The sequence below is a fragment of the Tamandua tetradactyla genome, chromosome 11 (genome assembly GCF_023851605.1).
Source record: "Tamandua tetradactyla isolate mTamTet1 chromosome 11, mTamTet1.pri, whole genome shotgun sequence".
In the NCBI taxonomy this organism is placed as follows: domain Eukaryota; kingdom Metazoa; phylum Chordata; class Mammalia; order Pilosa; family Myrmecophagidae; genus Tamandua; species Tamandua tetradactyla.
In genome coordinates, this window is record NC_135337.1 from 64,179,320 (window position 1) to 64,200,532 (window position 21,213).

General features: G+C 42.9%; 1 protein-coding gene and 1 long non-coding RNA gene across 6 annotated transcripts in view; one reads left to right on the forward strand and one right to left on the reverse strand.

Annotated features, from left to right (window-relative positions):
* SLC22A3 (solute carrier family 22 member 3) overlaps nt 1-21,213 on the forward strand; it is a 113,273-nt gene that overhangs the window by 453 nt on the left and 91,607 nt on the right. The window lies entirely within an intron of this gene.
* Nucleotides 13-18,521, reverse strand: LOC143650231 (uncharacterized). Of its 5 annotated transcripts, none has more exons than XR_013159447.1 (3): nt 18,138-18,521; nt 14,251-14,439; nt 13-201 (listed from the first exon to the last, which is right to left on the reverse strand). It is a non-coding gene; the product is annotated as an uncharacterized LOC143650231 (long non-coding RNA). The 5 variants fall into 5 exon arrangements; XR_013159446.1 differs by lacking the exon at nt 13-201 and adding an exon at nt 1,644-2,722; XR_013159449.1 differs by lacking the exon at nt 13-201 and adding an exon at nt 7,988-8,538.

The following is a 21,213-nucleotide window of genomic DNA, read 5'->3' on the forward strand; positions in this document are numbered from 1 at the left end:
CCAGCAGGCAGGGGGGCGCGGGATAAGGCGCGCGGTGCGCGGTGGTGATCGCAGGCTCCCGCAGGCGCTCGCGTGTCGCTGGGGATACCTTCGTGGTCACTGGAGTTGTGAAGAGTTGGCTCCCAGGGAAGGACTGTGGTTCAGAAAGGGACCCGGTGATTACCGCTGGGGACAAGGTTTTCCCCACACTTTGGAGTATGGCTAGAGGAAAAAGAAAGAAAAAACAAGAAAAAGAAAAAGAGAAAACCTTTGAATTAACGGAGAGACGCTTTGATTCCAGGTGTTATGGAAAACTTTTATAGAATCCAAGTTTTAAGATGCTGTGCACATCCCTTCTCAAGAATCAGCCAAAGCACCCAGTACTATTTACGTTACTATTGAGACGTGTTTGTATAATAATTGTACATTGTGGGAAGAACGCATTGTGGGGAACTGAAATCTCTGGGAGGAGGGATGTTTGGCTTGTGGTCTCCGGAGGGCAAGGGGAAGGAGAAATCAAGCTTTGAAGGCAGCAGTTTTCCCACCCTCAGCTGCCCAAAATGAGTATCCAAAATGCAAAGGGGACGAAGGTCAGAGCTCTTCCGGGAAAGGATTTTAGGAAAACTGCTTTGGGACAAAGAGCAACATCTGAGAGAAGTTGGGAGAGCTGGGGCATTGAGTAAGAGTTTTGATTTTTTCTTCTAGCAAATTACGGAAGGCAGCAGGAGGGGCTACAAATCTGTGACTTTACGAAGTGGCCCCCCATTTACAAGTGGTGACTACTGGGAGCATTTGGGGGGAATCATTTTGATGGGTGTCTTTGGGTGGGGAGTGCTTTTGGCTTTGGTCGCCCTGAGCAGATGAGAACTGGTTTCTGCACCTTTGCTGAGATGGTCATTTGCACCTCTGTACGTTCCAACAGCAAGGCGGGGTCACGTTAAAATAAATCAGAAACTGCCTAGGAAGAATGCGTTCAGGTAAATTGGGAGAGAAAGATTGTGTCTTTATTTATTGCCACAGCAGAGGTTTTTTCAGCATGTATTTGGGTAATGGTGCCTTTTCTGCCACCAGGAACAGGGTTCTTCACTCTAGTGATTTCATCTTTCTGTAGTTGGGATTTTTTAGATCCCGAAGTTTTGTGCTGTTCTGTAATGGCGTGTGGGTGTGCTGGCACTTGGTGAATGGTCCCATGTGAACTACTAGAGATAAAATCCCGTGGTGCCCCTGCCCCTGCAAGCCACTGTGTGTGTACATTTGGGACACTTTAATTTCTACTTGATCCCCGTTAATGCGGGAGACTGCTTTATAAATGCTGATGGTCTCGGAGTTAGGAATTTCACAGATGAGACAGGCAGGGCATGGCTTGGTTGGAAAAGGAGTGTTATGACTAGTACTTCCCCAGAGTTGAGTTTGTTAGGGAACTGTTTCTATGACCGTCAACAGGAAGGCTTCCCAGGCAAACCAAGACACCCCACTTGGAGAATGGATATCTGATTTTTGAAGACATTTGATCCTCAAGTGAAGAATAAAATGAGTCTTAGAAAGCAAAGTGCACGCAGACTTGAGTGGGTTTTGCACATATGAACATGATGAACAGCATCAAAGAAGGGAGGTGTAGAACCAGTGAATTAATGCACAGACAGATTTTAGAAGCTCAGTATTCTGGAATTATTTCAAGGAGGGACAGATGGTCTTTGGGCATGGCTACCCAAAAACTATGTGGAGTGGTGGGAGGTCAGGAGACCTAAGTCCCGGCTCTGTCTCCAGTTAGCTGTGTGGCTCAGGTGAATCACTTAACCTCTCTGGGGTTAGCTTTCTCATCTATAATCTCAGGAGTTGGATTCAGCCCTTTCCAACCCCACGGATGTGATTGGTGTCATCCTGTCTTACTATACAGTGTGCTCAGGACAAGGATCAAAACTCATCAAGGAAAAAATAAAACAGTGTTCAGAATGCTTTGCTTAAAGCCACAGAAAGGGTTATAAAGTACATTGTAGAGATTTTTTTTTTTATCCCTAAGAGTTTATTTGCTTCTTTCAGTTTGTTTATTTTCATTCTTAAAAGGAAAACCTCCACCTATTCAAGAAGTTTAGCCATCCTGAACAGCTCATTCTCCCTCAGTGCTCTGTGTAGCTGATTTTTAGCTCTCTTTGAGTTTAAATCTGATCCAATTAGTTTTTGTTCTTTTGCATTCTATCAGAATGTTTAAAGTTACTGTAGTTTTATCTTCAGCTGACACTGTGTACCCAATACATTTTTTTTTTTAGATCTGAAATTCAACATGGAAAGGGGTGAATCCGGAGAGTTTAGAAGATGAAAGTAGGCATAAGGCTGTCCAGATTCCAGAGCACCTCCTTATGATTATTTTATTTAATCCTCGTGCCATTATGGGGGAGGTATCATAGCTCTGGCTTTATAGAGGAGGGTCTGCCAGCATTTCCCACAGTTTTTATGTAGCCAAGCTGGATTCAAATCCAGAGGTCTTCATTGGTTGGATCCCTTTCTTCCATGCAGTATTGTAAGTCATTTGAAAAAGTCCAAGTTGCTGACATTTTATAGTGTGCAGGAAACCTTGAGGAACCTTTGCATTTAATTTGTTACTTTCATGGTTCTCTGGCCCACATGCCAGCTTGTTTCATTTCATGGCATCAGGAACAACAATCAGCTAGATTGGCAAGTGGGGTGGCTGTGCCTTTATGCCTTCATTTGGTGGGAGTGATTCTCAGTCCTTTTGATATGAAAGCTGCAAAAAATAAAAAATAAAAACCGCTACTTAAACCCTGTTCACCGTGTTTGCATGTGTCAAAAGAAATGGAGTCACTAATAATAATCAATATAATGAGCTTTATTGAAGGAGAAATTGCTTGAGCAGGGAATACTTAAGCCGAAATAGGAATCTCAAACTAGTTAGCAAGTTACATTAGCTCGTAAAGATAATTAGGGAACTTCTGAAGAGGGAATTACAACAATTTAGATTCCTTATCATAAAGGATTTCTTACAAAGCAGGAAACAATCACAGATTATCGCAATACATTTGTCTATTTCTGAGAGGCTATTTCTACTGGCTGAAATCAGCCCACTTCTAGTTCCTCAAACTGTAACATTTGCAGGGTATGTTTTGTTTTTTGTTTGTTTGTTTGTTTGTTTTTCCATAAAACCCCCTATTTCTATTTGTAACTCTTTAGGAAGTCCCTGTTACTTCTTGGAAAATGAGTCACTCCTGGCAAGCCAATGTAGACAGTCAATTTACCTTGCTTAATACATCTTACAAAACTAAACAGCCAAGGGGTTGTTTAACAGTCAGTACCTAGTGCAGGGTAGTTTCAGTGCAGATCCCCTATGGTTTTCCCTGTTCAGCTGCTTACTTCCAAGGCAGTAGAGTTTTCACCTACATTTAACTTCTTCAATGTGGATTTTTCTAATTTCTGAATCTTAGCCTGATCTGGCTGTCTAACGTTTGGGCATAATAAAACATGATTAGTGCAGAGAAGTGAGTCAGAGTCCCACTCCCAAAATAGTTCAATTCATTACCCAGGGAGTGTGGCAGTTTGGAGCTGTATGTATCCTAGAAAAACATGTTCACAGTGTAATCCATTCCTGTAGGTGTAAACCCATTGTAAGTAGGCTAATCTTGATAAGGCTACTTCAGTTAGGAGTGACCCATCTTGTTCAGGGTGGGTATTAATCTTATTACTGGGTCTTAATGTTTTTACTGGGTAGAGGCTGGAATAATTGTGAGGTGCTTGATAGAAAAGGCCTAGATTGCACTGAAGAGACTGTTGGTAAAAATCTGGATGCTGAAGGTACTTCTAAGGTACTTAGAAGAAATTGATGAATGTGTTATTGGAAACTAGATGAAAGGCAGTCCTTGTTTAAAGTGGCAGAGAACTTGGCAACATTGAGTTCTGATGTTGGATTGAAGGAAAAATGTGAAAGCAATGAGTTTGGATATTTAGCTGAGGAGATTTCCAAGCCAAGTGTGGAATGTGCAGCCTGGTTTCTCCTCACAGCTTTTAGTAAAATGTAAGAGGAAACAGATAAGCTGAGGACTGAACTTTTGGGCACAAAGAAACCAGAAATTGGCATTTTGGAAAATTCTGAGCTTCCAGAAAGTGAGTCCCCAGAGAATTGTGTTCCATATGAGCATTTAACTGAATATGGATTCAATCAGTCATTTCAATGTGAGTCAGAATTGGAGGTACAGCTATCCAGGAAGGATCTGGGGGAGGTCCAACTGTCTGATGGTTTGGACCTCTGTGGCCTACCTGCAAAATGGACACTTTTTGTGTGAGATCTGTATAAATGGAACCAGTGCCAACCTGGACTACAAGGGACAGGGTGAAGGAAAAGTCACTTCAAGGGAAGGATTATGGAAGCTGAAGTCTGTACTGAAAAAATCTTCTCAGGCCAAGAGAGCAGACCCACCCATGTGTGTGGAAAGGGTAAGTGCCCTGGAGCTTGAAGAGGGAGGACCTTCTACCCTGTTGTTCACGAAGTGGGTTACCATCCTGGTGTTCTCAGAGTGAAGCCTAATCCCCAGGGAATGTGGAGAGTCTGGTAGTCACCCAGGGGTTTTCAGAGACAGGAGTTTCACCCCAGTTTTCAGGGAGAGCAAGGCTGCTGCACAAGCACTTGGCGTGGGTGGAACTGCTGCTCCTTTAGACCCTGAGCACAAAACATCGTTCCGTGGATGACTCTCAGACCTTAAAATCTAATGGAGTATGTCCGGCAGGGTTTTTGAATTGTTTGGGACCTATGACCCTTGTTTTCCTTCCAGTTTCTCCGTATGGGAATGGGAATGTTTATCCTATGCCTGTCCCTCCATTGTTTATCAGAAGCAGATAACTTGTTAACGAAGTTTCAGATCCACAGACAAAGAGGAATTTTGTCCTTGGGCAACACCCATAACTGCTTTTGATGAGGCTTTGTACTAAGCATTATTTCTGAAATGATTTAAGCATTTGGGGATATTATGATGAAATGAATGTATTTTACATGTAGAAAGAACATGTCTGGAGGATTTTGGGGGGTCTAGAGGATGGAGTGTGGTGGTTTGAAGCTCTGTGTACCCCAAAGAAACATGTTTTTAAATTGAATCCATTCCTGTGGATGTCAACCTGTTGTAACTAGGACCTTATGATGAGGCTACTTCAGTTATGGTGTAACCCATCTCATTTAAGATGGGTCTTAATCCAATTATTGGAGTCTTCTATAAACAGAATGGAGAGAGAGAGACAAGCATGGAAGCAAGAAGCTGAAAGCAGCAAAGCCCGGAAGAGAAAAGAGAGATTAGCAGACGCTGCCACGCACAACGAAGGACACAGTGATGGCCAGAAGCATATTTATGGGAAGAAATCATTGCCTTAATGATGCTTGGATTTGGACATGTTCCTGGTCTCAAACTGTAAGCTAATAAATCCCCATTGCTTAAGCTGAACTATTTGAGGGTATCTGCTTTGAGCAGTGTGGGAATCTAAAAGAGGGAGTACGTCTTTAAATTGATGGTAGGATTGTTAAGTGCTTGCTGGTATGCCATGGATGAGGAGAAATGTGAGCCTCTCCCAAGTTTCTCAGTAAGAACTGGTATTCAGAGTACCTTTATAGACAGACTGAGTGGACTTGGATTTCCTTTTCCATATCGTATTTTTTCCAGAATAAAAGAAAAGGCACTTTGAGGGAGGAGGTTGGTCTACATAAGATGATGGTGGTTGGCTGGTCCCCATTGGTGATCCACACACTTTGTGGGTGCTGCTCTGCTTCTTACAAATCTGTTCCAAGACGTATGGACAACCCATTCCAAGACGTGCAGACAGCTCAGTCGGCTAACCCAAAGACGTCAGGGCCACCAGCATCTTGTCGTCAGTGACTAGCATTAAGTATGTAATTGCACTGGTGTATTTACCAGAGAAGGAAATTTAGCTAAGCCCAATTTTTAGTTTGGGGTGAATGTCTGATTTGCTTTGAACACTGAAGAAAGATCTTACCTTTACCTTATTTTTATTTCTGATATTATCTATCTGTGCCTTCTCTCTTTTTTGCTGAATCAAGCTCACCAGAAGAATGTCTATTTTATTATTGTTTCAAAGAACTGTTTCATGGATTAGCTCTTTTTCTACTTCATTAATTTCTCCTCTTATTATTTGTTCCAGTTTTGTGAAGTTGCTTTTGGTGTGTTTTTCCCAGTTTAAGTTGGATGAGATGCTTAGCTCAGTTATGTTCAGCCTTTCTTTTTTCTAATACAGATATTTAGGGTATAAATGTCCTTCTGCATACTTCTTTGACTTCATCCAATGAGTTTTGAAATGTGTATCGTTTCTTCAAATCTCTCAGTATTTTAAAATTCTGTTATTATTTATTCTTTGACCTATGATTTACTTAGTAAGCTTGGTTTTAAATTTCAAATGTATGTATTGTTGACTTCTAAGTTAACTCTTGCGTGGTCAGAGAATGTGGTGTGACAATACTAATTCTTTGAATTTTATTAATTTCATGTATTAATTAAATTCATTTAATGAAAGAAATGAATTTAATGTTTTAATACTCTTTGTGTGTCTGATAATGAATTTGTATGAAGTCAATTTTTGTAAATAACTTGCTTGAGAATAATCTGTGGTCTTTCATTTTTAGGTACAGGATTTTACAGATGTCCAATATTTGAAGGTTGTCAATATATGTGTGGTCCAGATATATTTTTCACACTTATTTTCCTGGTCACTATTTTTCCATTCAGCAGTACAGCATCTCATATTCAATCCATCCATTGAACTTTTTCAACAGTTTTATTTTTCATGTATCAAAGTTATATCTGTTAACATTTATTGGTGGTCTCTTATTTCTTGCTCATTTTTGTGTCCCCATTTTTAAATTTCTTTAAATATTTTACACCTGATTCTCTAATATTTGAAGTTGATAGTGTGCTAAGTCCTTGGTTATGTACTTGGTGTTTGTTGAATGTTAGCTCCCATTTAGTTGATTGAAGGAGTTGTTTTTCAGTAAGTCTTTCAAAGTAACTTGTCTATGCTGCTAATAACAGGAATGTTTTAATAGCTAAATAGTTTTTTTTAATGGAACAAAGACAAGACTCTGATGAGTATACAGTATCTTCACTAGGTGTCTGATCGTTGACCAAGCACATCCATGCAGCTGCGTTGGTATAGATCCCAGGTGTGCTGGTTTGAAAGGATTTACATACCCTAGAAAAGCCATGTTCTAATCCTAATCAATCTTGAGGAAGCAACTATTTCTTTTAATTCCTATTCAATAATGTAAGTTGGAAACTTGATTAGGTTAACTCCAAAGAGATGTGACTCACCCAACTGTGAGTGTTAACTTTTGAATAGAAGGAGATGTGACTCCACACATTCCATGTGGATCTTGATTAGTTTACTGGAATCCAATAAAAGAGGAAACATTTTGAAGAGAGTCCTTTTTGAGAGCAAGAAGAAAGCTGCAGAACCACGGCAGAGCCACGAGACCAAGAGTCCACTCCAAGGGTGGCTGAGGGTCCATCTTTGGAGATGAAGAAAGAAAACACCCCGGGAGAGCTTCATGAAACAAGAAGCCTGGAGAGAAAGCTAACAGACATTGCTTTCCCCCACTTCTCTCTCCCACTTCTCTCTCCCACTTCTCTCTTCAACAGTTCAATTGAAATTTACTTGGCATTTATTATATGTGAGGCCCTGGGCTAGTCTGGGATGAGTAGGAATCTTTCTCCAACAAGCTCCAGCCCTAGCAAAGAGTGTTGCATTGAGATAATTAGGAGATGGGAGTGGTGATAGAGATGGTGAAGGGATGCCTTCTTCTCGTTGGATGGAGGGATGGGGTCAGGGCAGGATGTGCATTAACCTTGACCTTGGCCTCAGAGGATAAGGAAAGTAGGAGGAAAAGGATGTCCCAGTACACATCTTCTCATCGGCAGCATTGTTTAATTTATAGTCATGCATTAAGTGCCCCCAAGGCAGGGTTTAGTGTGTATCCCTGGGTTCACTTGCAAAGGTTTGACTGGGATCCAGGAATTGTCATTGTTACAAGCATCCAGCATCCCTGCAGGGGGTCCATGGACCACACTTTCTCCAGGTGCCGGGCCAGGAGGTTTGGAACTTCATGGGGAGTGTGATGTGAATATCGTGACTGGAGTGACCTTAAGTTTTGGTTGAGGTCGGTGCTAGTTCCCCCAGATGCTGAGAGCAAAGCATCATCTTTTTAATTCAAGGCAGGCACCTCAAGTTTTGTCTGATGAGATGCTGCTGTTTATTTTCAGAAAGCTTTGAACTCTCCAGGAATGAGCAAGTGATGGTAAAATCTTGTAAGTGATTGGGCTGGGGTGTGTGAGGAGGGGCCCACAGCTGAACCACCCTCCCTGGGAAGCTTGGCAAACTATACAGCAGAGATTTGGGCAAAGGCAGGGTCACAGCTGGACTGGATAGCCAACAGGTGTGGCATAGACATCTATCCTTCTTGATCTTTGGGTCAAGGATCCTTGGCATAAGGCAGCTTGGTGTAGTGGAAAGAACAGACATATCCTTTGGTGCTTAAATCCCAGCTCCTCTGTGTACCAGCTGCAAGGGCAAGCCACAAGAATACCTTCTCAGCTCTAGATTGAGTACAATAACAACTACCTTAGTGATCGGTTTGACATAATGCATGCAAAGACCTGTCACTGTGCCATAGAGGGTACTCAGAACAACTGTTCCTGGTGACAAATGAAAACTCTTGAGCTGGAGGGAATGGGGAAGGGGTGGGGGAGGAGAAGGCAGGTGATAGACCAGACTTGACCTGGGAGCTGTCCTTTGCTTACCTTAGTCTAGCATAAAAATCAGTAACAAAGTTGCATTAAATATAAGTGCTCATTTGCCTTGACCCAGAGAAGTGCTGTGTTTCCTTTTCCTTGGGGCACACAACTGGGTTGCATTTCACAACTTCCCTTATGGTTGATGGGGTCATGTGACAGTTCTGATCAATAATATGGTGAAAGTGATTTATGAGAATTCCAGGCCTGGAGCCCCAAACACCTTTCTTGCAATCCAACTCTCTCTCTTTCTTCCCTCACTTTTTTTTGGCATAGGCAGGCACCAGGAATCGAACCCAGGTCTCCGGCATGGCAGATGAGAATTCTGCCTGCTGAGCCACCATGGCCAGCCCTCTTGCTTCATTTTCGGTTAAGGACTCTGAAGGCCTGAAGGTCATGGAAGTAGCTAAGGTTCCTTGACGGCTTCAGGGAGTGGAGTCCCTATCCCTACCCATATGCCTACATTGGACTAGGAAATGAATGAGAACAAGCTTTCTTTGTGTTAAACCATTGAGATTTGGGGGTTGTTTTGTTATAGCTCTTACCATTAGCCTACCCTGACTAACACAACATTTTAGTATATTTCCTGGAAGGGAAGAGATTCTGGGGCTGAGGGCACTTGATGAAACTGTAGGAAGCTGATACCTTCTGGATAATCCACCTGTTGGTCTGACAGACAAGATACCCATGATCTTGTCCAGCCAGTGTCCACGGCTTTATGTGGCTCCTCTCCCCTCCAGGTGCCTGAGCTCTGGCCCCTCCAGACCTGGCTCTCTTCTTCTGGGCTCTTTCATTTTCTCACAATTCCTTTCTCTTTTCTTCATGGGGCAGTTCCTTTTTATTTTTTAGCCTTAAGATGCAGCTTAGAGTTACCCATTCCAGGAACACCTCCTCTGGCTCTCCACCTCCATCCTAGGCTTGGTTTCCTTCCTTTGCCTGAGAACCCCTCCCTGATTGCGTGTGTGTGCTCTCCCTCTTCAGACTGTAAATTTCTTGAGGGCAAAGACTGTCTCCCCATCACCTGACACACAATGTTTAGAAAACATTTTTTTTTGCATAGGCAGCCACCAGGAGTTGGTGTATAAAAATCGGGAAATGACATGGTGTATAAAAAGCCTGCATGATGAAGAAGTAAAGGAGAAAGTGGCAGGTTTAACCCCTTTTACGGTTGTGGCTAAACCAACCCTGACACCGACTTTCATAGATTTAAAACCAAACACACCCCCGTCCCCCCAGGGTGTTGCTTCTGAAGGAGTTTCCATGTTGAATCCTTACTGTCCCCCCCACCCCGCCTCCTCCACGAGGTTTACAAGTCATTGGGTGGGCACAGGCCGGCGGGAGCTCAGTCAATAGGCCCCTGGAGTTGAGGGGGGAAAGGGGCCCCGACTCCCAGCGCAGACGCCCCTCTGCACCTGAGCTCCCCTTTGGTGGTGGTGGGGGGGGCGGCACGCCCTGGAACAGGGAAGGAGTGGGAAGGGCTGGAGCGGCTGTCTCTGTGGGGCAGTAATTCTTACGTGCTGACGTCCACAGCGCAGACAAAGCTTTCCTCAGCTGTCAGGACATTCTACCGCAGGGCGGCTGGGCCAGGGGTCGGGGAGGGGGGCGCAGAGCCAGGCTCCCTATCCCCACGCCGAGGGCTGCAGGGCCCCCCACCCCCATCCCCATCCCCATCCCCCCACCCCCCACCCCCCACCCGCCGCCCTCCCCACCTCCTGCCCTCAGGGGTGCCAGTGGAGGTTGCCTGGCTCTCAGAACAAAGTAAAACCTCGCCAACATCCTTCCCCATTTCTCTGTTATACCATAACCAAGAAAGGAGATTTATTTTTATTCTGGGGGAAAGAGACAGACTTCCTTGGCGGTCCCGGTGTGGTGTTTTATAACAATAAATCACCGGGAGCACGTCAGGTGCTGATGGGCTCCCACCACTGTATCTGCGTAAGAGATCAGAAACTTAACTTTTAGGGGATGGCTGCGCTCAGAGCTCTCTGTGCTTGTAGTAAAACAAAATGAACGTAAGCTGTTACTTGTGTGATTAGAGAGAAAACAATGTGAAAGTGACTGAGGCAAACTGTGGAGTGCTGAGGGGAGTCCTCCCTGAGCCATCGCTGTTAAATAATGAACAAAACGGGTGCCTTTGTGACAGTTATTATTCAACCTTGTTCTGTGGATTTAAAGTAATAAGACAATAAAACAGAATAACCGTTGTACATTTTTAGGCTAGCTAGAATCAAAGTGGGGTCCAAGGACTTTCCAAAGTCCAAGCTATTTCCTCCACTGATAAGATGTATATGAAAAAGAAAGAAAAAGAATCCTCAACCAGTAAGGCTCATGTCTGGATAATTATTTGCAGATGGGACCTCCTGCAGGACCTGTTTCTCGATTGCTATGATTGTAGCGGTGAGTTCAAGCAGCATGTATAAGTGACCCTTTGAATTGAGCTATGTGAGAGCTGAGAGAGCAGGAATCACTGTATTGTGTTACCATCTGTCACACCAAAAATAGAGCAATCAGAAGATATTCTCACTGAATGCTTCTGTCTCATTTCTTGGAGGGTTGGGCAGCAACTTTAATTCTCTGAGGTGGGGAAGTGGCTACTGAGGACAGCAGCGCACAGTTCATGAAAAGCTCACTGGCATAAACATCAGAAGTAAAAGTTACCTTTATTTTCAGAAGATAAGATTGTATTCTTAGAAAAATCCTGGAAGAACAAACTACTACTAAAAGTAACAAGAGAATTTGGTGGCTGGATGCAAGGAAATCACGTAGTTAATGGTTTATCTCTGTCTTAGGCAATATCCAGTTAGAATGGAGATGGATACAATATTGTATTTGAAACAACAATCAAAAGTGAAATTTAGGGATAAATTTAACAAGGCAGGCACAGGATCTATAGGAATAAAGTTAGGAAATGTTGTTGAAGGACATAAACCAAAACCTAATCAAATAGAGAGAGAGTTCATGTTCTCTAATGGGAGCACATAATAGAAAAATGTCAATCCATCCAAAACTAATAATTGAATGAAATTATAATCAGAATCCCATTGTGGTTGTTTTTACCCTCATGCCCCCTCTCCCCTCCCCCTACATCTGTCCACCAGCACCTTGTGTGTGTGTCTATTGTATTGGCAAGATTGCTTTAGAAGTTCATGTGTTGGACAATGTGGGGATCCAGGGCCTAGGATTCCCCTCTATATTGAGAGCAAGTCATTGCATGTAGCTGCCTACATGACCAGGACAGACAGCAAAGGTCATCAGACCTCCTCAGGGTAAAACAATGTACAGATGGTATTGCAAACAAAGCATTAATACACCCCTCCTTTGATCACTGTTGATAACAAAACCTCCAAACTCCTGTGTCACAAGACCCTGCTGAAACTGTTGTCACACCCTTGTCCTAAACCCTTATTAACCCTTGCACTCCCCCACCCCTTTGCAAAAAAAAAAAAGAGAGAGAGAGAGAGAAGAAAGCAAGGAATGTAGTTAAGGGGCTTGAGAGAAGGAGACTCAGTACATTTGACTTTTAAAATTCCTGCATTTAAGTAGTGTGGGTTGCACAGCATCCAGAGCAGGCCACCCCTCCAAGGTTTGTTCAGTGCTTTCACTGTGAAAAGCTGTGTTGGGGAAATTAAATGTAAGTCAGGTGGTAAGCACGGTGATTATTGTTGGATACTTAGAAAAGCTGGGCTCCTGGACTCTGGTTACGGATGAAGCAGGGCATTGGGATGGAAAGTTTCCTGGCCTGTGTCCCACTCAGGAGCTGTGTCCCACATGGCCTGTTTGTGTGGTTGGGAAGTCGGGCAATGCCCGTGGATTCCTGTTCCCTTAGATGTGTAGAGCCGCCCATTGTTGATTGGTTCCTGAGTGCCTTGGTGGGCGGGACTGCTGTCACACTCCACCCAGGGGCTTGGCCTACACAATGGAGTCTGTGGCCCCTGGTTTTGAGGCCAGAAGTAAAAAATCAGGCAAGGCTGACTGTCTCCCAGAGTCTGGCATGTTCTGGTGTTGGCTTTCGCAGTCTTTGGGGTGCCTTGGCCTGAATCTCTCCTCTTGTGTCTGTGCTCCTGGTTTCTGCTGACTTCTGGCTTCTTCTCCTTACAAGGCCTCCAGTCCGTCAGGATGGCAACCCACCCTCATTCGGTCGGGCCACACCCTAACTGAAAAAACATCTTCAAGTGACCCTACTGATCAGGTGCCCACCCTGCCTTCTTTAAGATCCATTCTAGACTGTGGTGCCTCGTGGAGCATCTAAGGAGGGAGAGATGGCAGGGACCCTCCCCATAATGAAATATGCCAGTGGAAGTGTGGCAGGTGCCAGGCTGCTCGTTAGAACCCAGTCTTTTGAGGTAGGTGACCTCCCTTTTTGGACTTTAGGGAAGTAGCAGGTCAGTAGAAATGGAAACATCTTTGCTTTCTCACCTTCTGAATCTAATCCAAATGACAGCTAAAGTCCAGTGTGGCAAGAGATCACTGAGTGATGGGTAAATGTCCAGCTTTATGTTTTAAAACCCACCATGGAGATGTTTGAAACGCAAAAAGGAGCTATGAGGGCGGGCCACGGTGGTTCAGCAGGTAAGAATGCTTGCCTGCCAAACCAGAGGACCCAGGTTTGATTCCCGGTGCCTGCTCATGTTAAAAAAAAAAAAAAAGGAGCTATGAACCCAGAGCCTCACAAACCCATCCACACTCCCATACTTTTGCCTCGGTTACCTGACTGTTAGTACTTAAGCACTAAAACTTTTAAGTATTTTAAAGTAATTTTGATAAGCTTGCATCTGTTTAGGGGTATGTAATATTTAAGGGTTTTATGGTTACCTTATGTTTTGTTTATTTGTGGCAAGACCTAAAAATAAGTATGGAAGACCACATTTTCTCATTTCTTAGAGTACAGGTCAGAGGGGGAAGTGTGGAGATTTAGAATAAGATGAGAAGTTAGAGGGGCTCTTCCTTATGGGAGTTTGCTAGTTCTATGGAAAGTAGTGAATTCTCTCTCCTCACTCAAATGATGGGAGAGTGCTTTATTCCTCTTGGTTTGGTGTCAACTAATTTTAGCAGCTGAGATAGAATTATTGAATTTTTCTTGGCTTCATAGGGCTGAGAAAGGAGTTTCCCATATGGGCTTAAACTAGGATGTCAGACTTGGCCTGTGCCTGCCTCTAGCTGGTGGATCTCCTGGCATCCAGCATCCAGCAAGACGCACAGCCGCTGGAGGAGTGGACCATGAGCAAAGAGATGGTGGCCAGGCTTGGGCTGGGGGTGCGGCTTCTGTTGCAGCTCTTAACTTCGCAGATTTTTTTCAAACACCTGTCTTAACCCTTTCAAGTATCTTCTCCCAGAATACCTAGGCTGCCCCAGGCCCAACTAGTGCCTCCCCAGAAAGTGGTGGTGACCTGCAATCTACAGCCAGCCTCCTCGTGGTCTCACTCCCCATTTTCCATCTCTGCTGTTAAGAGACTCAGGTCAAAAAGCATGTTCGCTTCCTCACCTTCTGAATCTAATCCAAATGGCAGCTAAAGTCCAGTGTGGCAAGGAGAGCACAGGTCTTCATTGGGTCTACCGGTTCCACACCTTAATGATGCACAAAAAGTTGAGACTCCCAAACTTGACTGGTTTGAAGAACATGTGAAGGATATGATTAGATGATGAATGCCAATATTAAATCTGCTGGGGTTTCCTGTAGAGGTGAGAAGAGACAACATCAAAATGAAGATGACTTCCTTAACTGTGGCTTAAGTAATGTGGACGCTTTAAACTATACCTTGAAACGAAAAGATTTTATCTTATCTAGGGAGAAACAATCACGTGTGGAATGGAGATTCAGTTTTCATTTGGTACATGAAATGACAAGGTAATATAAAAGCTTCCATAATTCTATTTATATATACATTAGAAGGAACCTCCAAGTGTGACTAAATTCTCCATGTATTATTTCACCAATACTGACTTAATGCTGATAAGTTCAAGATGAAAGTTTTACATCGTTAAGCTATCACCGCCCTCTTAGGAACTCAGCTCTTATTTCTGAGGCTTTGGATTTGACACTGTATTTGGCTTTTTCTGTAGTAATTTATAATGTGTCAGTACAATGATGTATTGGAATTTACTCCCCAATGCAAACACAATGCATAAGTCTTGCCAATACGCTGATAAAATCAAACGGTAGGCATTTCCCATCACATGCCCAATCAACAACAGCACCAGCTTCATTTAGCTAAACTGATTCCAAAAAGTATGAGTACATAGACCTCAACCAATTTCAAAATGCTACTTCTTTGTTTCTGCATATCGAATAATTTCTGTAATTTAATAAGTGTTCTGTTTTGAAAATAAAATTGACAGGTCTAGAAATTTAGAAGTTGAATGTGAAGGAGAGAAAAATAATGTAAATCTAGTACTGCGGAAGTGAAGACCAGAACTTATCCTGCATTAAATTCACAAAAACCTTTGTACTGTTTCTCTAAGTACTTTTTTTAACTTTATGGATCAAAATAGCCACACTTGGAACATTTTCTGTATCAGTTAATATTTTTAGATAATTAGAACTTGGTCCTAAGCCTAAAGTTGGCTTGATTCTGGGAAGTAAATCTTTTACAACTGCCTCAGTGCACAGAAACCTTTTTAATTAAAAGTAGACACCCTGTGAAGTTTTTTGTTCGCATGGTCCCACAATGATGCTTAGATATTTCATTATCTAAGATGGCCGCAGTAGTCTCGCTAGCTGGTCATTCTTTTTCCATCTTTAAAAACCTGCCTGGGAACAAACCAGATCCTACAGATCTCAAGCTATTGTGTGTATGAATGAACACTCCCTTTTGCTTCACATCGGAGTGCTGTGCATCTGGGTTGTGTATTGTGTTTGTGTATTTATGCTTTGATTCCTAGTAACTTCTCATGTTATGAAATTGATTTGCGTTGAACACAAACTGTAAATAAGTAATGGCTGCAAGAGAAAAAAATAGGATAGCGTAGTATGGAATGCAATTTTCTTCACAACTTTAATGGGTCATTAGAGAATATTTATTTTATTATTGCTTGTGTCATATGGAGCCAGATTCGGTCAAATGGTGGTTTTCTATGAAATGCCAATTGGTCTAGTCGTGTCCAAGAGAAGAGTCTCTAGTAGGCCTTTGAGAGAGCTAGATGGAGTTAGGCCCTGGGAAGGTCCACTACTGGCCAGATATAAGGCATGGAGCAGAATGCTAGCCCCAGTTCTTAGGACAGTGCCAACTGTGGGAAAGTTTGGGTTTAACATAGACCTTTGGCACTGTTGGGTTCTGGGATTAGAGCCCAAATCTTCACAGGCTGACAAGATTGTGGGTCCCTCATCTGTCGGGATTGAAGACAGAACATCCCTTCTGAGAGCCACGTTTGTCTGAGCAGCTCACGACCCCCTCAGGGGTGTGTGGGGAGGGCTCCCCAGGCCTGCAACTCTTGCGTGTGCTCTCCTTATTCCCCTGTTTGACTGTCCCTCATGTCTCAGATGCCATTCTCAGTTGTTGCTTATGCCCAGCAGACATCGCGATGGCTCTGATTTCACAGGGCAGCTGCCAACTGGAAGAGCCAAGCGACAGCACAAGATGAAAGGAAGCATGTGTCTCTCGAGCTCCACACAACGTGGGCAGAAATGTCATTAACTAAAGCCTGTGAGCATAAACAGGAGGCACCCTGAGCCAGGGTCTCCTAGTCTGGCGACTGATGGTGGCACATTTATGGGGATTAAGGGGTTGTGGAAAAAACTGTATGCATAATGTCTATCTTTTTTTTTTTTTAAGCAGTGTTTTATAGACATCTGTTGAGAAATGAGCTCTTGTTCATTCTTCTCAAATGCATTTTCAAAGCAAATACTCATAGGGACGTCACATGGCTCATTAAAATGTAAAAAATCCAGCAAAAAAGAAAAAGTTGAAAAGGAACCAACAAATCAATTTGGCATCGACTTTTAAAAGTCAAGGGAAAAATAAATTTCAACATTTTTGTCATGTTAAGGAAATTCTTCCAAGAATCATTCTCACAGAGGTTTCAGGTCTTTTCTCTGTGTCTTCTTGGCTCTTTGGTAATTGTGTGACAAATTCATCATATGAGGCTTCCATGAGGCAGCGCTGTCCCCCACCCTACCGCAGCATCCTTCTGGGACTGCTCTGACTCAGTGTTCTTATTCAGAAGAATCTTGATTTTTAACTGAAACAAAGTGACGTGACTGCATTGCACAGCCAAATAAAATGCCTTTGTATTTAACCACTCTCTAGATAATTAGATGACAATTTATGATTGCAGAATCTTGTGGAGCAATTATAAAAGTTTAGATCTCAACTAATTTAAGGTAGCCTATCTCTATGGCAAATAACAGTGGTTGAGAACATAGGATTACTAGTTGAATGAATATGGGCAGATCACCCAATTCAAAACCTTCTGCACTTGGGCTCTTGGGAATGCAAGTAAAAAGCTGTTGCTGGGAGAATAATAGTAAATAGAGCCCATCATGTTGTCTGATACATTGCAAGGGCTAAGTACCTGGTGAGAACTGTATTTGCTGATTACAGAAACATAGGAAGTTAATTCCAAAAGGCAATATGGGTCTGGGAATTTGGGCAGGATGGCAAGTCTCTAGACTAGGAGGGAAGCTTTTGTCAGGCAGGGCACTGAGATTAAAGAACTAAGAAACATGGTAGGGTTCCACTGTGTAGAAGCTGGAGCTTATAATAAAGAATAAGGATAGACCCAAGCTATAATATCAGAGAAACATGTTTTAGCAAAACTTCCCAAGCCCTCATTTATTCAGCCATGAGATGGAATTAAGCATACTCCTCTCCAGGTCCACTGAGGGCTAAATGACAGGAGATGCATGAACTGCTAAGCCTTTGAAAGGCTCTCAGGACATGCTAATTCCCTGATGTTGTCCCCAAATCCTCAGCTGGCTCGGTCTGGTCTGGGGTTATTGGACCCAGACTGGTTCAGAACCTATACTTTATAGGAACTCTGGATAGAGGGAACGGGGTGTTGGAATGCTGTGAAACCTGAGTAATCCTAGAATCTGAGTCTAATCAGCACTTAATAGAGACTAGTGACTCAGCTGTGGAAGCTGCAGGGCTTGGGTAGGAAGCCTGGTGGGCATATGCAGACGCTTTTCTTCTCCTTTGACTTAAACCAAAGAACAATGCCAGTTTTCCCATTAAAAGTTATTGTTTTTGTTGTTAAATTGCTGTTGTTCGGGTGTGGGAAGGTGCTGTTGGAGCTAAGAGGTCACACCACCACCTAAGCAGACTACAGGGTCTTTAGGGCGGGGACCTTTCAAAATAATTGCTGGCTTCTTAATCTTCCTAAAGTGTCACTTTGGCCACGTCACTTCCCAGTATCATAATTTCCGTTACCTACTGGATCAGATAGGGAGCCCAGGCTTGTAATTCGAAGTCCTCCACAACTTTGGCTCAGCTCACCCATCTGGGCTTGTTTGTTGCCACTACCCAGTTTGATATCCCCACTGGAGATGTCTATGAGGAGGAGATGGCAGGGATTGCAGGTTCCCAATCAGTTGCCTCCACCGCTGTGAGGTCCCTGGGAGCCGTGGAGAGGATGCGCCCAGGTACAATGAGTGATGAGAGCCTTGGCCTCAAAGCCCAGGAGAGAAGGCCAGGCCATGGGGTCTGAACCTGTTGTGATCCTGGAGGGCTTCCTGTGCCAGAATGCTGCCTTCTGGATGCTGGGTCGGCTCCCGAGGTGGAGTCAGTCTCAAGTCTGCCTTGTCACCATGGCTGCATGGCATTCCAAAAGAGAATGCAGCCAGAGAAGGGTTCTGAGAGCAGAACCCAAAGGAAGAGTAAGGACTAAGAGAACACAGTACGTGAGCAGAACATCCTCACATCCAAAGCTCTTCTACTACCCGCACTTTGTTGGAGAAGGGTAGGCTCTCCTTAGAGATGAGGCTGAGCCAGTAGCAGCATCCGCTGATCTGTCCAAACCAGACTGCTCAGTCTCTTGAACATTCCTCAGCCTTTTCGTCCTCTGTTCTCTTGTTATCATTTGTCCTTTGCTTCTGACGGCCTGCCCCCTCCCCCAGAAAAATCCTATAGCCATAAGAAATTTTCCTGCTTGTCTGAACCCAAAGTTATTTCCCACATCTGAACTCTTATAAAGCCCTTTGTTGTTGTTCATCTTCCTCATCATTCATTGAGCATTGCACATCACATAATATCGCTTTTAATGCATACCAGAATCCTGTCGTATGTAAATATTTTTGTCCAACATGAAACAAGCAAACCCAAAGTGCAAAAAGACCAGTTATGCAAAGTTCTCAGAGTAACAGAGGCAAGATTCAGACCAAGGAGTTTAACTCCAAAGCTCAACCTCTTCACCGCTACTCTGACTTCGTGGCCTAGATAATTTTATGCTTCTATTTACTTTGTCTTCTCCACCATGTTAACCATTTCTTAAGGCAAGAGGTCATCCTTGACCTCTCATCAAAGGATGCGAGAGGCCCAATGCCTCTTGCATTGCAGAATTCGGTACTCAGGTTTTGGATAGATTCACTAGGTTCATTTACAGGTGGGTTTTGGATTTCTCATTGCTAATGTTCTAGTAGGGGTGGAGCTGAGCAATATTTTTGGAACTGGTCTGCTCCATCGCCCTGAGGGGGTTGGTGGGAGTCCTAGCCAAGGAGCATGGCTGGTGACTAAAGGATGGCAGGCAGAGACACACACTGGAGGCCCTCTGGCCCCCACCCCAGAATGTGCTTCTTGTCTGGCTAGTCGGGATGGAAACCGGCCACAGTCTACCCGCTGTCGCCTCTCTCAGGGCCACACGGGACAGAGAGGCACCATGTCCATGGGCTTCTGGAAGCATGCTCACAATAATACCCACACTTTTTTCTCCCCTTCTCCTGGGGAGAAGTTTGGAAAAGATCTTTCCAGCACAAAGCTGTCTTATCACATGTTTCTTCCCAAGCACCAGAAATCCTTCAATACATCTGACAAAAAAAAGGTCACCCAAAGATGCTGTGCTTAGGAAGTGCCCATCAACTCATGCTGACATCCTGGTTGGGTCATATATTACACTGCTTTGGGGCATATATGACTGCTTTGGGGCAGCTAGTAGTGGCCATATTTGTGGGACAAAGAGGGGAAAGTAAGTCCTATCCTGTCACAGCCTCTTTGTCCTGTCATGAGAATTTAGCCTCAGACAGAAGACCTCTCCAATCTATAGGATGAACATATTGCAGTAATAGAGGGATAGAAATCACAAATATTGAAATTCAGGTTGGGCTTGAGGTATATTTGGCCTAAATTACTTTATCTATTAATCACTCCAATTATCTGGACATTGAATAAACACTAAAATGTAATCCATGAAAGTAGCGCAATACTTAGTAGGGGTAAAAAGTCATATTATAAAAGTCTACATTTAACATTGTACTTATTAATTCATGCTTACTGCTTGTAAATTTGTTTTCTTCTTTATTTGACAGAAAATATGAAAACAGAGTAGATTTAACATTTGATTATACTAAACCTAAAGTTAGGCACAGAGAACATATGTTCAGCAAAAAAGAAATATCAGAATTGACATATTAGCATTTGCATTTTGGGTCAGAAGAAAAGCCCTGCAGTTTAATTAATGGTATAAACCACAGAGACTATTTTCTAAAGCAAAAAAAAAAAAAAGGCAATTAAACCCAGCTTTATGACTTTGATAAATCAGAACACCAGGAGATAAATAAAAACATGCAAAATTGGTGAGAGACTTGGAACTCAATCTTATAATACAACAAGATTTCAAGAATTGAAATCTTTGAACAATGAATGATTTCCTGGAACGAACCCTAATAATTTTGTACGGAGTCCAAGTAAGATTTATCCTGGGGCGGGCCACAGTGGCTCACCACCAGGCGGAGTTCTCGCCTGCCATGCCAGAGACCCGGATTCGATTCCCAGTGCCTGCCCACGCAAAAATAATAATAATAATAATAATCCTGGCTCATTTTTCCCAAATCACACATTAATGCAGCATGACCTTTTTCTCATTATCTTCTTAGAACCATTAAAAGAATAGTAAAAATAGATTTCATATCCTTTTCAAGTACTTGTAGTTATAGTATTCTTTGTTTACTACTCAGTTTTTAATTCTTTTTAAATGCCATGCTATGCAATTAGATATTTTTCCTTATGAAACTATTTAGACATTTCACTTAGACGATTTTTCTTCTTTATTAACCACCAGGTATAAATGATATAAACAGGCAGTAAGTTATTTAAAAAAAAATTTTTTTTTTGCATGGGCAGTCTCTGGGAATCAATCCCATATTTTTAAAATTTTAATAACTATATAGTCACTGCTAGTTCCATTTTCTTTCTTTCTATAACCTCTTTTTCTTAAAAAAAAAAAATTACAGAAAACTCCAGAAGTATAGCATTAGTGTTTCCATGTTGGAGGACTGTACTGAGCCACCTTTCCTAAA